Below are 27,157 nucleotides of genomic sequence, written 5' to 3' on the forward strand. Positions count from 1 at the left end.
GCTACTAAGTAGGAGGGCTTTTGAGAAGTGGGGTTTGGGAGGGGCACACAACTACAAAACATACACCCCTAAATGAGTATGACAATTGCAATTCACAAAATACACTTCCCAAGTTACTACAATCCTAAAGGTGACAAAACAAGTGTAAATGTACTCCTGCCCAGCCTTGGTCTAAGCCATGCACTAACACATGGCCACCATACACTTCCATAGAAATTAGTGAAGGCAGTGAATGAAAATAACATCCACAAAGAACTATTGATAAATTAATCATTAAAAAAAATCCAAAATGATATATAATTATTAAAACAAAATTAATAATAAACTCAATTTTCCAACGTTATACATAACGTTTAAGATTTTTTTAAATATGTTAAAAGTGAGCTTTATAATTAATTAAATGTACTACTTTTTATGCAAGGTCAGTAAACAATGATTACAAATACAAATATAAGTGAGGGTAAGTCATTTTAGAAAAGTTATTAGTTAATAATATGTACAATTTAGTTTACATATTTTATTATTTAATCGACTTTTAATTTGAAGAGTTAAAGTGCTATACACTTTAGTTTTAATATTTCCAGATTAATATCGATTTTACATTAATTTACGTTTATGTTATACATTCAAATATATATTCTTTTTAAACTACACTTTATTGAATTCAATATACTTTACCATACGGTGATCTCAATGTACATGGAGGAGATATCTGCCCCAGTGGTGGACACATCCCCAAACCAGATGGACATAAAATAGCATTGTAAAGTAATTTATCGTAAATTTACAGTCGTAAATACCATCAGAGGAGACTTCACCCCTTTATTTCAGGTCATGATGCAAGTCTGCACCTAGATAGAAATTTTCACTCAGAAATGGTTAATAGCAAAAAAGGGGCACTCTTCACCTAGGTGAAGGAGTAAATATACATGTAAGTAAATGCATGTATATATTTGCCTTTGTGAATCGGGCCGTGTATCTGTAATACTCCCCTGAACATTACTCTCAGCTACTGGCAATCATCCAGTTGGCGCTCAGGACTCTTCTCCTTCACCTTTCCATTGTTTTAGAACAATGAACTCTTGTCAGTGACACAAATGCAGTACTATATGCAGTTGAGTAATCAGCAATCACAACTAATGAAATGGCCGCTTGCTGTACACTCATTTCTATTATTACTTATATGCTGATAAAACCAATAAAGTTCCAAAAATATATTCAAAACTCCTAAACACACAGTTAAAGCATGCTGATGTGACTCTAGTAATCACTTTCACAAGACTTTGACTGATGTTAGTTGTCATCTTGGTAATACAACAGATTTGCTCTAGGGCTCGAACCCACAGACCTCCCCAGACACTCTGCCCGGATTACCCACTCCTACACCAAGGCACAGCCAGGTGCTTGGTTATCCAAGAGGGATCTTCCCCATGCAAGCCTTGACATGCCTTGATTGAAAGAGGTTTCTCATGCTCTCCAACCTTATCTCAAGCTCACCAGTCCCATCACATAGTGATGGTGGCAGAAGGCGTTATCTCCCTCACTTGGAATACTTCATGGAGTGCTAGGGGTCTGCAGGAGATGTGGAGCAGGCGCTCATCCCTTCTTGGTCGTGGTGTCAGTGTTGTTGGTAGGATTTAGGGTACGGTCTATAAAATACATTTTCCTTGCCCCTGTCCTAGAGATAGATCAATCTTCATGCTTCTAAGGACAGTGTGCCACTCTAAGCTGATGCCAAGTATTGCCTTAATGTAGCACTGGCTCTGCCTGGCATGCACGGGCTCTTCAGTTTGTCCCTGCCAATACAGTGACTAAAGACTGCCAACTTCAAATAAATAGAAAGCAAATGTGTGTCCCCATCAGGAATTGCAACAGCCACTTCATGACAGTTTACGAATCCTAGAAAGCAGCTCAGTCAAGACGATGGATATAGCTCTTAAGTGGCTGGACTTTGAGCTCACTAATCACTTTACAATTTTCTGGATCTTCTCTTCTCAAGCCTACCCGCTGCTCAAGTATACAAACCGTCCCTATCCTGCTCTTACATTCTTGTTTAAACATGCAGGATCGAATCACAGCATATCAGGGGGGCCTAAACTAGCTTAATACGATGTTTAAAGATACAATACTATCCATTTCGATATTTGCTTGTAGCAAAGATGACCATCACAGATGATCTGAAACTCTGAAAGGAGCTGTTCCTTTATGGAAGTATTTGAAAGTTCTGCAACGATCAAGATTGTGTGATCTTGGTAAGGGAAACCTAGGTCTTGTGGCTTAAAACAAGAAGAGTTATTCCTGTGTCATTGAAATGTTCTAAGAAACATTGGTTAAAAGAAGTAAACATCCAAAGAACAAACATAACTGAGTCATTGTAAGGCTTTTTTGAGGAAAGAGCCTGAAGATCGCCGTTTGACCTTGCAGAGGTCATAGCACCAAAAAGCCAGTTTTCTGGGTCAGCAATCTATGGCACACAAAGCTATTAGCTCAAATGGTTTATGCACTAAAGAGGAGAAAACTACATCTCATTGAGGAGGCTGATCTGTTGGGTAGAATATTGTTCAATTAGGTGTTAATTTAGCACTGGAAATGGCTTCAGAAATCACTTCGTCTACACCGTCTTCTGAGGGCTCACAAAATCCTAGACTGGGCAAAGTAAGAATTCGAATGGACATGGTAAAGTCTATTGAAGATATGCCACGTGGCTACCTTTTCTAAGACGAAGGTCACTGTGTATTCTTAAACTGTCCCAATGTTTTGGCAGGCAGTGCTTGGAAGAATCGTATCAAGTTTAATGCACCAGGAAAACAGGTATTGGAATGATAACACATATTTTAATTAATTTTTAAAACGGAGTTACATTTTTACGTCTAGGAGGCAGAACATAAAACACTGGCTGAATTATTTCTAGCAGAACAAATGATGGTGAAGTTATGTTAAGAGATATTTAAAGGTATGTGCTAGGTTTTCAGGTACCAGCCTCTCAAACTTAGTAATTGTACAGAGGGGTGGATAATTGACTACACTTGCTGGGCTTGACAATGGAAAAAGGAATAAGAGTTCTGATAACCAAAATTGATCAAGGCAACATGTGGCAATCAGCATGATCCTGGATTTGTGAAATCACTTGTGATTTTAGTCATGTGAATGAGCCAAAGTGGGAGAAATACATGAAGCAAATTCCCCACTTAGTACAGGAGGGGAAAATTTGCCAAGGACAACTCTCCTGCTCCTAGCCAGGATCTACCCACTAATTGTTTTATGTTGTGAAAATGTCTATTTCCAGAAAACTCTATGCCCGCAAGACTCTCAGCAGGGCTATGCAACTGGTCCCCACCTCAATGCGTGTGAAAGATCAACCTCAATGTATCTGCCTCTTCATCGTTCTTCCATTCTACACAGGGCACAGTTTTGAGCATACTGTTCACAGTGTAACAGACCCACAGACAAGTCACAATGCAGCAAAGAAGACCGAGACCAAGCAAAATTCTTTTTAGAGGGATGTAAATTTACTCGCTCCATGGGTTCATCTCACTGGCAAGGAAGCTAGTATGTGTAGAGGTGTCCCTCTCCACTACTGTACCAGAGGTTGGCTCACATTCCTCCGGTCATCTGTTTGGGGACGTAGCTCCTGCATGTTTTGAGAGTGTTGCTGGACTGCAGCTGTACCACTTGTTTAGGTGTTTGAACTCACATTTAAGGACTTTTGACAAATCAATGCTAACTGTTTTGAGACACCGGCCAACTGCTGAGTCTGTTGGACTGAGAATTCCCTTAGAAATAACTTTTGTGGCTCCATGTTCCCAGGGCGCTCAATTCCCTAGACTGGGCAAAATAAAAATTTCTTTAGACATACAGAGAAACCTCATAAAATGGGACTAATTTAATTAATACATACATGCAAGACATGCATAATTACAAAAGAGTTTTTTTTTCTTTCTACTAAAGCCTTCTTCAAGGCACAAACAGGATAAGCCGTCTCCCACTATCTCCTCTCAGTAACCCACCGCTTCCTTGGGCCAAGGTCTAACACACTAACGCAAAGTACGCTTAATGCATTTAATATAAGAAATGCATGCTTACACAGGGTGTTGGCTCCCTATATATCTCGACACACCTTACTCTGGTAGCCTCTGCTCTACTCTTTTACTCTAAGTAGCTCTAAGTAGCCTGCAGAGGCGTTGTTCTAGCAGCGAGTTGCGGATCTAGGACCCAGCAGTTGGGTGATAAATTGCGTCCCAGGAAGCCCAGTGAGTTGCCCAAGTATCGAAGGGATTAAGAAACCTCACAATGACCATGGACTACAAGCTATTGATGAATGCCCAAGTGCACAAACTAGCAAGATCAAGCTTTGTTACTATAAAAACTGCGACAAATCTTCCCCATTTGGGATTTCCACACAAGGTCCAAGCTGCCATCTCCCTTGTTCTGTCCAAACTCGATTATGCCAATAGCCTCTACCACGGATCACCTTTAATGACCAGGAAAAGACTACAATGGTTTCAGAACTCGGCTGCCAGACTACTCTTACATATAAAACCACAAGACCACATGTCCCCTGCCTTGAAAGCCCTGCATTGGTTACCGGTTGCCAGAATATCCACGTTCAAGACGCTTTTTATCAACCCCAAAACGATACATGGAACAGGACCGCTCATCAGGAAACAATTCACCAAACACATTCAACAAAGGAACCTCCGCTCTAGAATGGCACCTCGCCTCAAAATCCCAAAATACCAGAAAGTAAACATTGGTGGCACATCCTACTCTGTTCAAGCAGCCAAGCTATGGAACTCTTTACCCATCAACATAAGATTAACGATAACCACTTTGTCTTCAGAAAACTACTCAAGAATTGGCTCTTCCCCATATAACCATCATATGCAAACAAAAATGTACAGCATATCCCTCTGTATATAAGCATTTATTTGAACTATAGATATGTACCTATATATGTGTATTGCTTTGTATAAACGTGTAAAATAATTATGTTTAAAAAAATATATTTATATATCAATATTCATTAGTTCTGCTGAGCGAATGCACATATTACTGATCATTACATTTTTTTATGTTTAGAACATGTATATAAGTGACTGCATAAATAAGAAAACCTTTTATCATAACTATTTATCTACAATTTATCTACAATTGCTTCATTATTGAACTACAAAATTACAACAAAAATATATATATATATAAACAAATAAATAAAATTAATTTTAAGTACAACAACACTTGAAAGCCGGAGTTTATTTAATGATTCTTTAATCTACATATACTTCCTTCCTTTATGCATCTATATACCTTTCATGTACTTAAGGATCAATATATTTATTACTTTTCTCTACAAACTCAGCATATCCGATGCACTACCCTATTTCTAAACCTATACCTCTCTCACTATATCCTCTACCTCAACTCTCTGACTCATCTCAAACCTTTTTCTTCTACTCTTGCCAATGCACTATCCTATTTCTCATCCTATACCTTTATCAATATATCCTCTACCTCCGCTCTCTTATTCATCTCAAACTCCACTACTATGATCCCCAAAATAACCATTCAAAACTCTTCCCTACTCTACCCCTCCTTGCATCATCTGACACCTCTTTTACTATTCCGATCCCCCAAAACAAGCCTTTCTAAACCATTCCTTCTGAATCGTCCCCTTTCACACCCATTTTACTCATCCCTCCTAATGCTATGACCTCCCAATAAAAGAATGTCTAAACATTTTCCTCTTCTAGCCCTCCACTATCCTTTTCAATCCAAATTACAGACTAACATGTCCACCTCTCAAATTAATTTCATATTTCACTGTACTAATTTACCACAAATCCTTTATGGGTTCTGGAGGAGCGTGCTACTCGCCAAAAAAAAAAGAGCTTCAACACCTCATTGGGGTAGCAAGCGCTATATAAATGCAAACCTTTTTCCCTCCTCTATTTCCCCGCTATCCTTCTCAATCCAAGTAACTTACTAACATATCCACCATCATATTACTTTCATATTTCACTATACTAATTCACCACTAATCCTTTATGGGTTCCTGGTTCGGTGCTGGCTTTATAAAGGCTATTTCAGTAATGTACAACAATCCGGTGGCCCGAATCGCCATCATAGGGGAATTGTCAGGTCCGGTGTTAATAAGCAGGGGGACGCGTCAGGGGTGCCCATGCTCCCCCCTCCGATTTGCTTTATACATAGACCCCTTGGTTAGGAGGATTATGGATAACAATCAGATTTTAGCAATACATAGTAGTGGGCGGAGCACTAAGATCTTGGCATATGCTGACGATTTAGCCATTATGACCCCAAATCCTTTGGAAGCACTAACTGAGATTGAAAGAGAAGCTGAGATTTTTGAGCAAATCTCCGGGTATCGCCTTAACTCCAATAAAACTCTTGTCATACTAGGTAAAGGACTTCATGCTAGCAACCCTCGGGTTGTCCAGAAGGCAACCTATCTAGGGGTCGAGATAATGGCGGAAGTATCTAAGATTGTGGAAACCAACTTGGACCCATTGCTGCCAAAATTTAAAACGGACTTTCCCCGTATAGATAATCTTAAACTGAGTCTCGTGGGGAGGTGCAATGTTATTAAAGTGCTGTTTCTACCTAAAATCTTATACTGTTTTAGGGCGATCCCGCTGGCTATTAGTGTTAAATGGTTTGAATCTTTAAACCAGCTGGTCTCCAAATTTCTCTGTGCTAATTGCCGCTCTCGGAGAGCCCTTACATTTTTGATGCTACCCAGGGAGAGAGGTGGATGGGCGGTCCCGAACTTTCAGCTATATCACTCAGCGGCTACTTTATCTAAAAGAGGCAGCTTGATTGGGGCTGAACCTGCGCAAGTACAGGAGGCGGGGTCCGTATCAATTTATGATTTATTGTTGGGGTCGGAGGCCAGGGGTTGTCTCTTATGTTATACCGATTTCAAATACTACAAAAGGGTAAAATTCAAGACACTAATGTGTGCTTTTAAAATTTGGGTTGCTGTTCGCAAAATGTTCGGCATGGGCATAATTCATGCGTACACCCCTCTGTTTGGCAACAAATCACTCCCTAGTATTTTTAAAGACAGGTTGATGAAGATTTGGAAAGATAAAGGAGTGAGGATAGTTGGGGATATTATTGATAGAACTGGGATATGTCATTTGATGTAATCAAACAAATCTTCGGGGTAGATAATAGGCATTTTTTCAAGTACCTCCAAATTAGAGATTTCTTAGGGAAGAAAACGTGGGGTAGGACGGGTTTTGATTGAGTGTTGCTGGTTGAGGGTTTACTTAAGGAACCCGGTACACTAGGGGGATCTACAAAAAGCTTATGAGACAATGTCGGATGACCTACCCAAACACGTGGGATGGTGGCAGGTGCGGCTTCAGGTTGAAGCGGGGGAAGTAAAAGACTCTTTAAATTTATCCCAAATCTCTTGTATCGCTACAAATCTCCAAATACAATGCTTCAAGACGTGGTTTAATCTCTATATAACACCTGAGAAGATCGCTAAATGGGGAGGAAATGCAGGAACTTCATGTCCTCGCTGCAGCTATCCTGCGGCAGACATCGTGCAGATGTTTGCTTCATGTCCTGCGCTGGGCCTGATTAAAAGGGAAGTCGGTGCCATTCTTGAATCCCAGCTGGGACAGCAAATAGAGATGATTCCCCAACTGATAGTATTGGGGGTGAGTAGCTCTCACTTACCTACCCGGACTCAAACCTTTGTATACGTCGCCATGATAGTGTTTTGACTGTGTCTGGCTACCCATTGGCTTGATCCTGTTCCCCCTACGGGGCAACAATGGCTGGGGAGACTTCTAGCCGTCTATAGGCTAGAATCAGCAGTATACGTTAGAAGGGGGCCAAGATCAAGAGTCAAGGGTATGGGCACGTGAGCTCCTTTGACAAAATGGTTGGATAAATGTTAGGCGACGGCTGGAGAAATTAAAGCTGATATGTTGGTAGCGTGGGTATTAAACTGCTGCTCTTTATAATTGTATGTTCTTTCTCCATGTCCAAGGGTGACGACGTCACTACAATATTGTTTCTCTTTTCTGTTTTGGTTTTTCTCCTTTTTTTTTTTTTCCTCTCTTCACAAGGACCAGCCAGGGTGGGGTGGGTGGGATAGTTTTGGGGTGGGTGTGGGCGGGATTATTGGGTACATTGGTATGTTGTCATATGCTGTTACTTTTGGATATTGAAAACCAATAAAAAACGTTTAAAAATAAAAAATAATCCTTTATGGGTTCCTGAGTAGTGTGCTACTTGTACAAAAAGTGCTTTAACACCCCATCGGGGTAGCACGCTTTACATAAATGCAAACGTTTTCCGTCTTCTATCTCTCCACCATCCTTCTGAATCCAAATAACAGACTAACATGTCCACCCGTCTAATTATTTCATATTTCACTATACTAATTCACCCTTAATCCTTTATGGGTTCCAGAGTAGCGTGCTACTCACACAAAAAAGAGCTTCAGCACCTCATCGGGGTAGCAAGCGCAATATAAATGCAAACCTTTTTCCCTCTTCTATTCCCCCCCGCTATCCGTCTCAATCCAAGTAACCAACTAACATATCCACCATCAAATTACTTTCAAATTTCACTATACTAATTCACCCTTAATCCTTTATGGGTTCCAGAGTAGCTTATACTTGACCAAAAAGCACTTCAACACCCCATCGGGGTAGCACGCTTTATATAAATGCAAACCTTTTCCCTCTTCTATACCTCCACTATCCTTCCGAATCCAAATAACTCCAAGTAATGCTTTCTGGAATCTGATGCTCTTTGCACTGCTGCCGGCCATACTGCACTTGTTCTGTGTCTGCATTGCTTTACCTGTTCCATGTAGTTTGCACTTTTGTCGTCGTGCTCTACCTGTCCTGTGTGCATGAGATCCTTCAACTGCTGCATAAGCAGGAACAAAACAGCTTTATCGCCATTATGACGGAAGGCGAACATGTGAACACGAAAAGCTTCAGAGAACATAGGCTAAGTATAAACAGATCTTTCATCGGGACACGATGAAATCAAAGGTTGAAGAAACCTTTTAGCCAGAGGTCAAAGCAGGCCTCAAAACAATCATGGGATCTCTGATCACTTCAGATCTAATTATAGCTTGAAGCGCGCGCTGGTCTCCCGCTAAGGCTGATTGTTACAAGAGTCAGCCATCCATTTAATTCCGGGCACTAATGAGAAACGTGCGTGCGGCTGTCAGAGAACCAAAGATTACACTTAACACATGAGTATCTATTTAGAAGGAATACATATGGTTTACTTGGTCCTGCACTCGGTTTCAATAGGACGGTACTCTCCGTGCCCTTCACCTGACCACAGACGACTCTTATGATTGTTTTAACCAGCACACAGAAAACGGCAAAACGACACTATATAACCATTTCTTTGAGTGTAAAAGGAGAGAATGCAGATTAAGGGACCTTTCACTCGACCACAGAAGGTGATTATATTTATTTGTTTACCCGACAGAATGGGACCACGCACAGATTTGTTTACCTCGCAAGGGGTTACAGGATTAGGCTAATCTGGATATTTTACACTGAATTAGATTTGAAAAAGATTACACTGACTATAACACACTGTTTTAAACTCAAAACGAAATAGGGTTTCCCTTCATGATCTTTAATACTTCCGCGATTACAGATTATGACTTGGATTGGTTTACAGAGAATTAGATCTAATAAATAGGTTGATCTATCTACCATGCAGTACAGAAGATGATCACTCTTTTATCCAAATTTATAATGCAGAAGGTTCTGTTGTCCTTACTATGCATTAGATTGCAGAATATGGTAAATAACAGTGCTTCGCCCTATATTAACTATAATGACTGACTATTTTTGTCTGTTTTCAACTAATGGAGATTACTCTATTTATCCTGCATTTGGTTACAGAACATTACTTGGTTTTCCATGCATTATGTTACAGAAGATTAATATGACAAAAGATTACTGTGATCGACTTGCTCTGTTGGAGGTTACAGGTGTAATTGTGTCTCATTACTGCATTAAATAATAGGATGTTATGATTGCTAAACTCTGCCCGGCTTCATTATTCTGGGCAGTGCTATTGACCAGGAGGGGACGTTATTGAGAGTCCATTCCAAGTGTTTATATGGCAGCTTCCCAAGTCGACCTTATTATAGGCGGTCTCATGTCTTGGTTAAAAAAGTGCACACAGTAGTCCCGGCTACCCCTTAGCCTAGGTGGAATTTAGGGGTTCAATGGCATTTTTTTCTCGGCTGCCTCTATGAATCAAACTAGTCTACAGTTTAATTGTGGTGTTGCTGAGTCAAAGCATGCCAAAACTGCTTTTCTCCTTGAGATAATACTCCTTTGGTTTAGGGGGACTCTTAGCAGCTGTCTACTTTCTTGTATCAGCTCCTTGCAGGAGCATAATAAATGGGTAATGTCGCCCTGGCCGTTTTTGCACAGACTACAAGATGTTCAAGATGGCTCCCTCTTCCATGGTGGAAGGTTCTGAGTACACGGGATCAAGCCAAGATGAAGTTTTAAGAATTTTAATTGCTGTGTTTTCGGGTAGCCCAAATTGAAATATTTTTGAGGAGCTAGGACTTTGTAATTGTTCACAGTCATCCAGGCGTGCGATCTTGCTGAAAAAGCTGCTTTGTCCTCCACCAGCGCCAATTTTTTCAAGGATTTCCACACTCATTTCTTAAAAGTTGAATGGTGGGTCTGAGTGTTCCAGGGGGCCAAGAGTCCAGTGCATGCTAGAGCCTCCTGAAGAAAACATCTTGCAGGTGAATCCTCCCTCTGCTGGAGATCTTGCCATAGAAGCTGACTTAAAGTTTTGGGGGCCGATGTCTGATTTTGTTCCAGCAGTTGATATATGCACCATATCTGGCCCATGATTGCTTCAGTAGGCCGAATTCCAGCCTAATTTGTGCTGAGGAAGTATAGTTTGGCAGGTTAAACGTGGTTTTGTATACTTTTATTAGAGTTGTGTCCAACAGTTTTGCATCTCTCCCTCTTAAGGCTTCACTAACATAAGTGATTGTGGGTAGGATTTTGGTCTGTGCTACTTTCAGTAGGGGGCTCAAGGTTGGGCCCAATAGTTTAGATGTTAAGCTTTTCATGGTTAATGCTAGCACCAACCCTTTTCTTTTAATCTCCTCAAGATGTCGAGCAAATGTGCCTTCTTTGTCATTGTAAACAACTAGGTACTTGTAGACTCCCGCTGAGTCTATTCGTATACCGCCCAGCTGCCAGCTTCTCACTGCCTTCCTTTTGTTGTTAATTGACATAGTTCTAGTTTTCTTTTTTAGTTGATTGTCATTTTGTATGCTTCAGCGTAATCCTGCATGCTGATGAGAAGATGTTGCAAGCCAACTACTGTGTGGCTGAGCAAGATTAGGTCGTCAGCATAAAGGAGATTGGACAGAGTTGTGCCCCCCATCCTGGGTGTGTGAGAATTGCTGGTGTTGAGTAATTGCGGTAGGTCTGCCATGAATAAATTGAATAACATGGGTGCTAGCACGCAGCCCTGTTTGACGCCCTTCGTTGTTTTTACTTTCCTTGTTAAATGCGTCCCTGTGCCAAGTTTGACCTGTACACATGTATCGGTATGGAGGAGCATTATCATTTTTAAAAGAGCATTTGGGATTTCCCAGTTTGCCAGCTTTGCCCACAGCCTTGATCTGTCCACATTGTCGAAGGCGCCACTAAAATCGATAAAACAAAGGCGCAGCTGCATCTTCTTTGAAATTGTAGCGTCTATGAACAGGGATAATGTCAAGATGTTCGTTGTTGTACCTGTTTTCTTACGGAAGCCTGTCTGATTTAGTGGAATTATATTGTTCATGTCCGTCCAGGCTGTAAGCTCTTCCAACAACGTGCCCTTAAAGTATTTATCCTCATTATCGATTATTGTCACCAACTTATAATTGCCGGGAGAGGCCTTGTCGCTACTTTTGTGGATAGGAACAAATGTGGAGCCTTTCCATGAATCGGGGATGACGCCCCGTTGTCTCACTTCCAGGAATATTGGGTGAAGTATTCTTGCCCACTCTGTAGCCCTCTCGGGCCTGGTGCCCCTGTTTCATCTTACGTTTCCTCCAGAAGTTGATTTGCGTTTAAGGATTTATATGGGTCTCTATCGTTTGTTAGATTAGCTGCGTCACGGTCAGTTGGAGCTCATATTCGTCTGATGATCCCAATAAGTATTGATTCAAGTCCCCCGACAAAATGATATTTGATGATTCGGTACTGCCTAAATAGGTAGTTATTTTGCCAAATAACTTCACCGAATCTGTTCCTAAGCGTTTTGGGTGGATGTATGCGTTGACAATCGTTACTTCTTTTTGTGCGTCCACCAGAGAGAGAATTAGTTTGGTTGCTAAGGCAACCTCTGTTCCAGGGTCGACTGTGGCTGCTGTAGGTATGGTAGTTGTTGATATATAAATTGCCAGCCCGCCTGAACAGTGACCGGTTTTTCCACCTTTCGTAGCTGGTATGGTGAAGCAGTGGAACCCGTGTATATGTAACGGTTCAGTCAGCCATGTTTCCTGCAACAGTATTATATCAAATGTTTTGAAGTATTGCAGTAAGTCTGGGTCAGAAGCTTTTGAGCCTTAAATCGCAGGAGTTTATTACATGGATTACATTAGTCTGTAATAGATTACAGGGTCTTCCCCCAAGTGCTTTAGCCTGTGTTATTTTACAGAAGATTGATTACTTTGCCTTGCATTGCAAAGAATACTCTTGTTACTTTATCACAGATTATACTATAGAAGAAAATTACTCTGATAAAAATATATCTTGTTGCTTGCCCCTGTCATTCTAGATCTACCCAATCGAAGTTGCATTTTGTCTTTTTCTGAGATTTATACAAGGGAAAATATCATCATCCCTATGTTTAGAAAGCTTAACATCAGAGCTTGCAGATCAGCATTACTACACTTACATCTCTCACAAAAAGAAGTGGTTTACCACACAGTATATAGATTCATCACAGCCGTTGTAAGGCAGGGTAAAATGGTGGGCAAATAATTGCACTGTGACACAAGCACTTTGGACCTTTCACGTTAATATTTTATTATATCTACTGTATTTGGTGTGGGGGTGATAGAACCATATTGTATAACCATTTCTGGTCTCTCATCTGCTTCTTATTGTGTCAATACCAGCCCATTTTTGAACAAGCCTTTTAGTCTGTCTGCAGTGGTTAGTGGAGAAGGCTACTTGGGGATTTTGGCTATTTTTGTCAGTTTATTAACGGAAAATTTGTCAGTTTGGTTTTATTAGTGCTTGTTATTGCAACTGGTTTTTGCAAATGGATACTGATTAATTGTTTTAGACTTAGAAATGTCTTTTCCATGTTTTTAATGGAAGGGATGTTTATGTAAATTGATCTTATTTTGCACATAATTATATGTATTTCGCAGGTTTTTTTGAATTTTTTTAACCGAATAAAGATTTTCCTACTACTAATACTCTGATTAATGTGAACATTATTGGTGTACTGATATTTAGTTTCATTGCCTTGCCCGGCAATAAATGACAACAGCAGATTTCTCTAACTATTGTACCCCATATTAGAATTACAATAGTACCTTAATTTCTTTACCTTGAATTTGACTACAGAAAGTGATTGTTCTGATAACCTTGTCCTGCATTAGATTGTAGGAAATTATTCAGATTACTTTGCCCATTAACAAATCATAGATTACCTCACTGCATTCCAAAGTATTGGATAACAGACATTGATAACTCTGATTACTTTACCCAATGTCAGAATACAGGACAGTACTTTGTGGATGCTACCCTGCACTAGATTATACAACAAGATTACACTGGTAACTTTACCTTTACTGAATGTTAGAACGTGTTGTTTTCTGGTTACTCTGTATTACACTGCAGTAGATCACTGAAGGAGATTACTCTGATTGCTATATGCTGTATCATATTAAGGAATTAGGCTACTTCAATTAAACTGATTATAAAGAGAAAGAGTACTTAAATTAAATTGACCGTAACTGGATCTCCGAATGCTGATTCTGCATTGGATTACTGAAGGTGATTGCTTGAACTACTTTTGCTTAAAGAAGAGGATTATTTCATAAGCTTTACACTATATGAGAACAAATGAAATTAATGTGATTGCTGTATCCTACATTTAAGGAAGATGATTATGACAATTATTTTATCTTTCAAAAAACAACTACTTTGATTACACTGTCCAATAATAAAGGACAGGAGTTTATACAAAGTACACTACCCTGTATTAGATAACCAAGGATGTAACCGCACACCAATACATATACAAACATATATACACACAGCACAGGTAGTCGTACAACACAAGTAGGAGCAACAGAAGATATAGTCTCTACCTTATACCCAAACACACGCACACACACAATCACCCAAACATATAAACACACGTATACACAGGTACAGCAGGTGATGCAGCCTTCTATCACACATATACATGCGCACACACACACATGCACGCATGCTACCTTTAGTGCATTGTGATTTTCACTGTAATCACTCTATAGTACAGCACAGGCGCAGCACAGACAGCAGAAGTGCAACACAGAAGGCATAAGCAAAGCACAGACAACAGCATCTTCACTCACACACAAGTCACAATTAGTCGCGGAACACGTCTCCCTTACAGCACAGGCACATGGGAGCTGGAACCATTGATTCTGGAGATGTTGTAGGGGCGCAATAGAGGCCCTGGCAATGCAGAGCAGTGTCAGACTCGTCTATAGGGCAACCACTCAGTGTGTGAGCCGGTTCCCTGAACATCATCAGGCAGTTTCCAAACAACGGACTTGGCAGAATCCAACAAAGAATCTATGTAGCGACCCAACAGGCAGGTTGCATTTGTGAACTTCAGTGACATGTTGCCTGATGAGAAGGTCTGTTTTTTGCCGACTGCTCCATCTTTTTGGATTCCCTATCTGCCGGTGAAGAAGGAAAAGAAAAAGGAATCAGGCTAGATGGACAAGAAGCGCGACCAACCAAACTTTCACATGAAGTGTGAGTAGACAAAAAGTGTGGACCCTCTGGAGCCAGCTTATACCTCCAAGCTATTGACCTGGAAACAGCAAAAGGCATGATAGGTTTCTGCCAAAAGTCCAATATTGGCTCAGTTTTAGTCTCATTAAAAGTAAACAAAGTCTCAGAGAACAATGATGAAGAATAAAGAACAACAGTCAGTACATTCAACTTAAGCTCTGTAGCAAGAAGAGGTGAGTCCAACATTTCTGCCTCCTTCCTTATAACTGTAAGGTTAGAAGTGACTTCCGCTGGTGGAATACCTTTTGGTGCCCATAACTCCCATTCTGGAGATGTGTCCAAACCACTTGCCTCCCCGGAACCTTCAAAGTCTGGGTCTTTTGAGGGCACAATCTCACCCTCTTCCATTCCTTGAGGATCCTTTTCCCCAAAGAAATACTGTCCCTCTTCAAGAAGGCTTGGAGCCTTTCTTCTTGATCTGGGGTGAGAAACACCACTGGCGACGTTGGTAACTGACGGTGTACACATGTCAGCACACGGAGATGGAACGAGTTTTGAGAGGCTTCGTGAATCGCTGGCAGGACTTACTATATAAGAGTGGTATGCTTGTAAAAACTCACGCATTATACACGTATTGAGTACCGATGTGCACACATTGAAACGGGATTGCTCAGTAACAGTTAGCAGCCAGCCTGAGAAAGATGATATCTGACAAACTCTAACATTGAAATAAAGATGGGGTACTCTAGGAAAACGGAGGGTACACATTATATGAAGGATCTCGATCTAATGTTGAAATATTATTTCCACAGGTGTAACGTTAGGCAAGGAAGTGCTTTTTAAAATAGGGGTAAGAGTGACGAACACAACCCCTTATGGTTTGGTGGAGGCTGGTATAAGTGCCCTCAGCCTGTACCTGGTAAATATATATCACTCCAAACTTATGATTGAATGATATACATCATGTTTGCCTATTACAGCATCTGGTTGGCCATTTTTTACTAAGACAGAACTGCTGTTTTTCTTCTTTTATCAGCCTATCTGCAACATAAAAGTTATTGCCCAGTGAGGCGAGTTATTGAACCCCACGCCCTGACGAATTTGCCACAATATAAGTAAATGGCAATGAAACATGTTGGCCTTCTTGGAAAAGGTTAGCAACATGCAGTGCTATTAAATTGAGTAAGCTCACAATTGCGAATAAAGAGGGCAACCTAACAGTGAGTCTTGACTCAATTTTAAATTGCATGGAACACACGGTTCTTTGCAAATCACGGGGTTTTTGTTTTGGGACAGTTAATTCTTTCTTTCTGCTCTTCTGTCTCTCTACTGGACACTATATATTCTTTGTTTCTGTGAGTGGGCAACCAATGATGATATACATGGGCGTACTGGCAAGAACCTGCTGGTAGCCTCCCTGGTGTTGCATACGTGAGGTGCCCTCTCACTCTTTCACTTATTTTTAGTAAGTGTCCTTCACTCACATGCTGCGGGGGAGGATGTACATTGTTGCGGATTGACTGATAGCAGTTCTCCTTTTAAGAATTCTGATTTGAGAGTTCTGGGACTGCAGTAAACTGGACAGGATGCCAGAGAATGGGTGGAGATAGGTATCCCCATGGCAGTAGCAGGTCCTAAGAGAGATAAATTAATGACTCTGTTAACCAGCCCTTTATTGTTTTGATGATTCATGAGAGGAGGGTGGCCTGGTGTATTCCCTCTAAAGCTCCCTGTTGTGAAGAGTCCTATCTTGACACACAGAAGAAGTCTGCTGCGATGCCTGAGCCTAAGGTGATGGTGGGAAAGGCACTGGAGTGACGTCCTGTCGACCCTCTTCTGAAGCGGGATGCAGTGACACCGTCCTCGGAAGCTCATCTTTAAAGAGCGATGCCGAGAACCATGACACATCATATTTTTGTGCTTCTTTCTTGCCGACTTAGATGAATGGGAAGACAGTGACTTTTACCTGGGACAAGACTTTCAACAACCCCTCTTCTCATGCCTTGCTCTGGTCACAAACAACTTTGCATCTCTTTCTTTCAGGGCCTCAGGATTCATCCTCTGAGACAAAGAACAGGCGTTGACATCAGGATCCAACCATAAACACCAAAGGCCAATATCATGAGGGTCAGTAATAGACATCTTCACACAAAAAAGGTTCCAATTTCGAAAAAGCTTCAAAAAACTTGACAGTCCCCTAATGGAGAGACTACGAAAACTGCTACACATCCAATGTGTGGAAAAAGGGAACCTGACGTCAGCAGGCTGGCGTTGGCTTCTAATTACGCCAGTGATGTCACACGCTGCCATGTGCAGAGCCATGTGGATACTGACACCTTTGTTGATGTGGGAGAGCTATCAAGAAAATTTCCATGGAATGCTGGTGCATGGGGTAATCAAAAGGTGTGGAATCCACAGGAAGATGGATCCATCAGAAACCTGCTTTGATTAACACCTTGATAGCCTAAGAGGAGGCTCACAGGGTACCTTCACACCTGATGAAGGATTTACTTCAAGATAGTGGGGATGAAGACGAGCTGGAGGACAAGCCTGTTGAGGGGTGGCAGTGCGGCAGGCAGAAACCTACCGCCCTTTGGAGGGCCCAGTAAGGTCAAATGAGGCTCTGAAAACAGCCAGAGATACATACATGAGGGCATGGCAGGTCTGAACTTGGAGGTGAGGGCCATGGCTCTGGCTGAAAGAAGGATGGCCCTAGAGGAAAAGAGGGCCAGGCTGTGCTTGGAGCCCAGAGAAGATGGCAGCAGCAGGTCTGGAGGGGCTATTGGGGGTCCCTGCTGTAAAGTGCCCAAAGAGGTTGCCCCTAGTTATGTTCCATGGGATAACATTGAAATGTGGCTGGCTTCATATGAGAGAGCTCTAAAGATGAAGAAGATAGGGGCACAACACTGGGGAACACTTCTGTGGAAGTTAGTACCAGGGGTTGGTAGAGATAGGCTACTCACATTAGAGGAGGAAGTAGTTGAATCCTACATCCACATGGAGGCAACCCCTGTTGAGCTTTTTAGGTTAACTGATGAAGAGTATAGGCAGAAGGTCAGATCCCACCAGAAAGGTAACACACAAACACAAGTAGCCTTCACTGACACCTCAGTTAAGGCACTAGATAGGTGGATTAAAGGTTACAAAGTGGATATGTGTAAAGGGCTCTACAATCTGTTGGCTAAGGAGTACATTTCAAAAAATTGTCATTGAAAGAAGTTGCACCAGTATCTGGTGGACTCTAAGCTGTCTAGCCCCATGGAACTGGCCATGATAACTGATGAGTGGGTAAGAACCAGGGTCCCTCAAAAGACCCTAGGTGGTGACTAGAAGTAAAGTCGTCAGGTCCCATGTTAGGGGAAAAGATAAAAAGAAAGATAGCCTCAAAGAGTCCCCAAACGTAGCCCAAGGATGTGAGTTCCCAGCCACATCCGAGTCAAAGGGGAAGAGGTATCAGGGAACGGAGATTGACCCCTTGAAGGCAGGGATGTGTTTTGACTGTAACCAGCCAGTGCACAATAGATGGGATGCAATGTGCACCAAAAAGGCACCCAACAGAGACCAGTCCAAGGGGTTGGCTAATGTAGGGATTGGATGGGAAGTTTCCCTAGAGAGCCCAAAGAGTACACAGAGGTTGCCTTAGTATCCCTGGGTGGGGAGAACATTTTACCTTTGGCCCACTGGCCTCCTAGAATGGCAAGGTATAGGCATTGGCCACAAATCAATGACGTTGAGGTGAACGCTCTGAGGGATACAGGTGCCAGTATAACCATGGTCATGGCTAAACTGGTAAGCTGAGAGAAATTATTTGCAGGGCACTAGAATTCTGCAATTCCATAGCCATGCCTTTCTTGTATGAATATGAATGTACTGCACTTGTCTCGTAAGCCCCCATCTGCTGCATATTTTGCTGATTTTAATAGAAAACATGTTTCTAGCTTTAACCGTTGGCAGTGCTGCATTTGCCACTGCAAAAGCTAACTGGTCACTTTTCAGCTGTTGAAGAGGTGACAGATTTGACTAGGTAGGCCCACATTCCAAGTTAATGGTATTTACCACGTGTAGTAAATACCCTATTCTAATGTGCCCAACTTGAAACCCTTCGAATATAAGCTTTGCCACAAGCTAAAAAGTGCAAATCAAGCAGTCTTTTTAGTGGCAGGACACAAATTCGGTCTAATCAAATCCTGTACTCAGGGAAACCCACATATTGGTGAAGCCTAAGCCTCTCTCTAAGTAGCACTCTGAAAGCTCTCTCTTTTTTGCTGATCTCATAAGGTCAGGTGATAGCTGCACTGTCAAGCCAGACCTAAAAATCCACGTAGATTAGGGCAGCCTTGGGCATTCAATGCCACTCTCAAACACAAAACTTCATTGTGAAATCTATAATTAATGATGGAATGGGAGGGTGCTTGGTCTGCAAACTTTTCCTAATGACTGCCCTCCTCCCAATTGTGCTGCTGCCAAAGAAATACAAACATTGTACATTATCTAGTTACCTAGGACACTTTAACAGCATAACCATCCCATGTGTGTTCCACAGAAGTTCAAGCTCAGGCAGTGATACTGCTGCTGGCTCAGACAGCAGGATAAATAAACAAATCAAGCACATCTGCATGGAGGGGAAGCACACACCTTCTGCTCAATCAATACATGCACTCCTGGCTACAACATGTGGGTGGAGCCAAAGCCCCTCTCTCTAGTACTTTTGAATGCTTATTTTTAGTTTGATCACATTATGGCTGGTGACAGCTGAGCTATCAGGACAGACCCAATAATAAACATCATCATGTGATGGTCCAACCTAACCCATGTGAATGTAGGGTGTGTATTAGGTTATCTCTGTGTGGTTTCTTGCTCTTTACCTAACGCCTAGGCTATTCTTTGAAGTCCTGAATATCTATTGTTACCCTAGTGTGGTATATTCCTATGAGTTTCCCTATTTCCAATGTATCATTTACCAAAGCACCAGATTACAGTTACAGATTACATAATACAGTGTACTATGCCGATGATGGCTGTTTGGTTGAACAGGAGTATTGGATGTACTGGGAAGGGCATGAATTGTTTGGGAAAAATGGCAGGAATGGATGTTTAGAAAAAAAAGGATTGATTCTCGGTCAAGGTGCCTTGAGATTCCCTGTGTTTGGTGTGTTTATGGCCTTCCGACGAGTGGTTTAATTTGTTAGGTTCAGTTCAAGATTCAAGGTGACGATGGTCAGTAGGAGGCAGAATCTATGTTGCGACACTGCAATAGAGATGAAGGGAGAGAAAAGAGGGAGGGTGCAGTAGCAAGTAGGAAAACAGGAAGGCGTTTTAAGGAGCAAAAAGTGGTACAGAAGATGTGGATGAGAAGGGTATGCGTGCAGGGTAAGATTAATGGGTTATATAGCAGTCATTCTCAAAACCCTGACAACCCCGGTTTAACCTTTAGGCACATAATTTTGTGGCACATCGCATCATCTAAGAACCAATGACCATCAACATTCAAAAAACAAATTCAGAAATTTCTCAAGCAAGCAATAAAGAATTAATGTTAGTTCACACTCAAGAATAGCTACTTCTTAATTGACGCCTTGTCTTCAAACCTAGAACCACCATTGGATACACTATTTCTGTATGTAGTAACATTAGAATTCTTTCCAAAGATTCCAACAATTGCACACGTGTTTCGCATGCTAGGGATTTGGTCGTTACATCTGCAGATCGGTGTATTTAATTCAATTTCAATTTGTCACACTTCAAAGCTTAGAGTGACATGCTTAGCAGATCTTCTCTGAAAGACTCAAGCACCTGTCTCTATTTGTAAAAGTGAAATTCATTAGTGCCACACATCGTTGAATGACAAGGTATGTGTTTGCCTTATTGTACAGCTTTAATTAAGGTTTTAATGAATACAGATTCACCTTAAGGGGTATTTAATTTTTAAAACTGCGACTTGAACGTGTTTTGAGAGGGAGAGTGTATGTATGCTTTTCTTTGGTTGTCTGTCTCTCATTCGCAGACACATTGGGTTGGAATCCTCTTGTAAATGAGAGATCATTGCGCCCTTTTCATGCCTTTGTACGTGAGGTATATTATTAAAAAAAACGGATTCATTCGAATTACAGCAACAACTGCCAGGTTGAGCAATCGATTTGAGCCTTGGGTCCTACTACTGTCACCAATACCTTATATTGTGCTGTGTTCTTTGGACCGTAGAAGTCAAAATGGGTGTATCAATTTGTGTGCCACAGTTACACAAAAAAACAAACTTCTGTTTTCTTTTTAATAGTTGTTGCTTCAGCTTATTTATTCAAGCTAGTTTTCCAAGGAAGCATTTATTTCAGTTTCCCAAAAATTATTCCCATATGTCAGCTCCAGGGCTCTGGAATAATACACATCAGTTTCTTATACCCCTTCTTTGCAAGACCTAATGCAGCGTTTCATATGGTCTCCCTTTCCACAAACAACTTAAGGTAGCGGCAACTGGAACACAAAAGGTGCAGGACGCACAGTGCCGCATCATTATCTCTTGCTTTCATCGACCAAAAAGCCCAGCATATGACCTGAGACAGTAACTGTTTGTTTGATTTATGCAGCACTGCATCACTAACTGCTGTCATATCAGCCATTATGCTTTAACTCAGGCTAGATGTTTTTCCGAAAAGCTTACATTTTTCGCAGATTTTATGAACATTGTTGCACATCAAATGAGCAAGCAAATTTCGAAAAAATAAACTGTTGTACTGATTCAAAATAATACCCCCTTCTACTCCACACACATAGCACAATTTGAAATATCGTAGCAGCCAGTAATGACCGAAAAGGTGTGTGCTTGATCAGTAGCTGTTCTTCCATCAGTACATCAAACAGTTCTCTCACGCAAATTAAGAATGGGAAAAGAGATGCATTTCATCTCCTGTGAGCAGATGTCCTCATACTCGGAGGCTGCTGAAGGCTGAGGTGAAGGTGTTCTAGGAAGTGGATGGAAATGCAGAAACTTAAAGTCTAATGTAATAAAGATTTTTGTGTCACAAAGCCTGTGAGTCAAGCTTTCCGACTAGAACATACCTTTTCACAAAGTAAACAAGCACTGGCATAGCCAATAGGTCTCGCCTATATGAGAGCTATTGGCTTTGCCAATGTCTTTTAGCCATGTTGTAGAGCAGCGCAGCTACAGTGCAGTACGGCTAAAAGTTAGAAGAAAAATCTCTATGGCTGGCCGCATCATAGCTCTTTTTAGGTCTCGCCTGACACAGCGCATGCGCTGGTCTGGCGAGACTTTTTGAGAGGGCTCCAAAAAGTGCTACCAGTCCAGCCTAGAGCTACAGTGCATGTGCGCGGGCGCGCGCGCCGTGCTTGACCGCGATTACTTTCACTATCGCTTTGATGTTTGATCACGATCACTTTCGCAGCCGCACGGCCTCTTGGCATAGCCAATAGGTCTCGCTTTTGGGACCTTATAAGTATTTAGTTATGCAACTGTTGCATGGCTAAACACTTATAAGGTCCCAAAGGCGAGACCTATTGGCTATGCCAATGCTTGTTTTTCTTATGTCAGGTGGAGGTGGGCAACATGGACAACAGAAGAGAGTGTGACAGGGAACAGGCAACACAGTCAACAGGAGGGAGTGTCCTAAGCAATTAGCAACACAAACAGCAGGAGGGCGGGTGGGAGGCTACAGGTAACAGGATGGTAAAAAAAGCGATATGAAGTGTCCAGCGCTGGCCATGTCACAGTGCTTTTTTCTTTTCTTATGGAGGTTGAGGGGGCAAGAAGCAGCACTGACAGCAAGGAAGAAGCAACATGGACAAGGGTGGGGAAGAAGCATGATGGTCAAGGATGGGTGGGAGGGGAAGAAGCAACACCGACAAAGAGGTGGGTGGGAAGGTAAAAAGCAACACAGACAAGGGGGGTGTGAGGGGAAGAAGCAACACAAACAAGGATAACAGAGCAAGAAGATATAACAAGCATTGGCATAGCTAATAGGTCTCGCTTTTGGGACCTTCTAAGTATTTAGTTATGCAGCACAATATCCTTGGTGCAACACCATCAACTGTATAAGTATTTAGTTATGCAACTGTTGCATGGCTAAATACTTATAAGGTCCCAAAAGCGAGACCTATTGGCTATGCCAATGCTTGTTATTTTCTGTCGTCTGAAATGTTTTTTTTCCTGGACACCAATGATTTCATGCAACAAATCTTTGTAATAGGACATGAAAGAAAATGATAGGCTTTCTGAATAATCCTGGCTACCCAGGCAATGCATTACCTGAATGGAATGAATCCTGTAAAGTCAATGAAAGAAGCTGATGCTTGTAAAAGAATACTGGGAAGCTTCTAAAACCCGTTCCTCAAGCAATGCATTGAGAGCTCAAACAACTGCCAAGCCAAGAATTCCACATACCAAAGCGAAAATCCCTTATTTTTTAAATTAAAAAAAAAAAGGATTTGGCATTAGAATGCCTGATGCGTTTGTACAACCAAACCTAAAACTTAGAAAAGGAAGAAAAAAAAGAAGAAATCGAGATTGGAGCCCAGACCATATACAAATAAAATATAAAAGGTCTTAAGACCCCAAGAACAAATAAGCATACATTGGACCTCACTTGCAAAATAAGTACATCCAAGTTCAACAACTTAGGGGGTGAGGCCAGACACGAGATGCGGTACAACACTGCTGCCGAAGCTCCGCCCTTAGGACCCGATCCTTAAGTGATCCTGACGAGACAGGGCCTCTAATGCTCCTCAGAGTGACCTGACAGTTGCCCCTGCAATCAGCAGGCTGAACATAACCTCCCTTGGTGTAAAGACGGCAGATCCTGTTTCCGAAGGGCAATGGCTTGCTACCTTGAAAAACAAAAGAGCGGCCACAAGTGACTGATAATGAGACGGTTTCTCTGGGACATCTCATAAGAGGACTGAACCCCATCGGTGATTTAGGGGCAGGGCCTGGGGGGAGGGGGCGGCACTGAAAAACAGCTTGAAGATGGGAAGATGTGCGGGGTCCTGGCTGAGCATGAGTGAGTGTGCAACATGCAGCGCGGCTGGAGCTGCTCCTGTTCTGGCCAAGAGATCGCAGGCCCCTGCAATATACGCTGCAGTGGTCGAGTGAACAGGCGCGAGAGTGCCGAGCATGTCCCAGAAGCCATCGCTGAGAGGTGAAATGGGGGCGGGCGTGGCGGTTCGCTGGTGGTTCGCGCGTGCACGTTCGCGTGAACGCAAGCTTGTCGCCAGCCAGCAGCACTTTGAAAACTCACCTACTAAAGTCTCTCCGAGCAGCGCATGCGCGCTGACTCAGCGACACCTAAAAATAGTACAATCACCGCACTAGCAGCGGAAGGACACTAATCAAGATGAAGCAATCCGATCATGGTCCATGGTCCATGCTCCAACCGAAAGAAGAGGAAACAAAGCCAGCACGCCCTGTTCAATTAGAAGGCAGCAAATAAGAGTGACAATGAAGCCAATGAATGGCAAGCCCCTTGTAGTATACAAAATCTGTTGCAAGTGACAATGCATGGCGCTGTCTTAGACAAGTGCAAAAACAACAGTTGATGGACAGAATGCAGAACAATGTCATACATTCACCCCAGTTGTATGTTTTGCTGTCTTAGGCAAGACCATAAAAGCATTGTGACCCTTTCCGAATCCCTTAGAGTAGAGGCATTTCCCTTCTCTTTGTGAGTTGCTAAGAAATGTTCCAGTTGTTGGTGATCCAATTTTTTTTAACTGTAGTACTGGATTTAAAATAATACGCCTCTTCTCCTCCACAAGCATATCACAGTTGCCATAATGTTGCAATAAGTAATGACACAAAAAATGTGTACTTGATTACTGCCAGAAATTAGCTCCAACGAAGAGTTTTACATACCTTGGTGTCTTATTTATCCATAATGATTCATGGGCCCACACTTTATCTACAAAAAGGCTGGCATTCATAAGGACAACAGCTGCCCTTACATTCTTTTCAAAGAAACTAGTCTGAAAACCGCCAGTTGAACTTATTCAAATCTACAGAGCAAAGGGCATCTCAACTTCAATGTATGGGGCGGTGGTTTGGGGTTTGGGGTTTTGCCAACACTACCCCTCTACAACTGGTGGAAAACTCCTTCCTAAGGTACATTTTATCAGTTCCACCAAGCACATCTTCTTATGTTTGTCATGAGGAGCTGAGCCTCCCCTTTATCTCCGACCTCATAAAATTGGAGCCCATACTGCTGTAGCATAGGATCTGATAGAAAGAACAAACTAAGCTAAATAGGGAGATCTAGCAGGATAGCCTCCAGTTGGAAGGGTCCTTGAAAATCCCCTGGGTAAGGTTCGTACGTGATTTTATGAAGGACCTTGGTCACACTGAATATTTTACGAAGCCTGACTCAATGGAGGGGATCTCCAGGAAAGCATTAAAAAAAAGAGCGTCTCCAGTTATTAGATACAATAAGAGTGTCTGGGGAAATTTTAAAGCCCAGTGTTAACCAACATCAGTTAATATTAACTACTAGAAGTTTAGAACCATATTTAACTTTTATGCTAGCTTGTTTTGATAGATTGCTTTTAACTAGATTTAGATTGGGCACTGTTCATAGACTCGAGACCTTTCCACAAACGAATGATTGGTCACGGACATTACAATTATGTCCATGTGACAAACGCTCCGATCAATCTACCATTCATTTAGTCTTATTTTGTGTATTTAGTATAGAGTCGAGGAAAGTGTGGATAATTCCAATTTTAAAACAACAGGGGTTTAGGCATTGTCGCCCTGCTTTTATTAAACTTCAGTTTTTGGAGAATTTGCACATAGCGTGGAGGGTAGCCATGTTTATGAAGAAGGTGCTCCGTTTAAGGAAGAGTATTACTGAAGACTAGTTATAATTCATAGGGGCACTCATCCCCTTTTTAGATAGCTCATGTCACTGCAGTGTTATTTATTCTCTCTGTTTTTAATCTGTTTTATTGTCGCCTTCTGATCATTGTATTTATCTTGTGTAATTTACTGCCTAACACGATATATTTTGTATGTGAGAAACATGGCGGCCGTAGGTTAAACGGCCGTGGCTCACCTCTCGGAGATGTCGGGCGTGTGATTCAATAATGTCTCTTTCCCATCGCTAAGGGTTTTGCACCCCCTTGTTCTTTTTCTTATCTCCTGCCTCTGTGGTAAAAAGAATTTATCTCACCAACTACCGCGATGGAGTCAGGTTTCAAAACTGATCGCTGCAGCGGCGGTATTCTCAGCTGTACGCATTGGGCGGTGCTGGCTGCTCGGAGCTGGTGGAGGAGGGCTCCGGCTCGGATTGGAGGGTTTCAACGAGTGGTGGCGGCGCTGTAGCGGTGAGAAGGTTCTATCGGAGCTTTGCTTTCCCAGTCGACAAAGTCAGAACGGTGCGAGTCAGTGGAGTCGGAGTCGGTGGAGAAGCTGTGTGTCTCCTTGGTGGAATCACTATTTTCTGGTTTAGGGTAAGATCCAGCTCTGGCGATTTCCCTCGATTGGAGTGGGGGGAGAAACGCTCTCTTAGGGAGGAGAGAAGTTCCTACTGGGGGGCGGTGGAGTGTGTACCGCCGAGTGTCAGTGTCAGTGGATGGATGGATGTTGCTTCCGGGTGCCCTGATATCCCCGTCCAGGAGAGAGCGGGGGGGTTGGAGAGCGGTGGGACGGTAAACGGTACGATAAACGGTACTCAGGGTCTCCTGCGAAAAAACCTATCAACGCAGGTAAAAGCCCCCTACCGGAACAGGTACGCCTTGCGTGCTAGGTTGGTCCTGGACCCTCAATCAAAAACCTCTAAATACCCTCTGAGGACCTCTCCCCCGAATTTAGAAATAAGGCCTGGGAGCAAAAAGGACCATACATTAGAAGAGCCATTAGATAGCCCCAGAGCCTCCCTAAAGAAGAATCAGGCCAGCGTGACTAGTGTGCGTAGAACAGGAAAATCCAAGAAATCTCCTCCCTCAAAAATAGAGTGACACCATCTCTTAAGACCTATTATAAAGTCATGGCCTCCAGCATAGCTACTACCACCCCTACAGAGGCTCTTAATGACGGAGTCTCTCCAGCAGCTATAGATTCCTCTCAGGAGCAGATGGTGAGGATACATCCGGAGATAAGATTATCAAACTCCTTCGCTGCGCTTGCTGAAGAGGGTCTTAGAGAA

General features: G+C 42.2%; 1 protein-coding gene across 1 annotated transcript in view; it reads right to left on the reverse strand.

Moving 5' to 3' along the window:
• KIF5A (kinesin family member 5A) overlaps window positions 1–27,157 on the reverse strand; it is an 800,696-nt gene that overhangs the window by 462,737 nt on the left and 310,802 nt on the right. The window lies entirely within an intron of this gene.

The sequence above is a fragment of the Triturus cristatus genome, chromosome 4_1 (assembly GCF_964204655.1).
Source record: "Triturus cristatus chromosome 4_1, aTriCri1.1, whole genome shotgun sequence".
Lineage (NCBI taxonomy): Eukaryota > Metazoa > Chordata > Amphibia > Caudata > Salamandridae > Triturus > Triturus cristatus.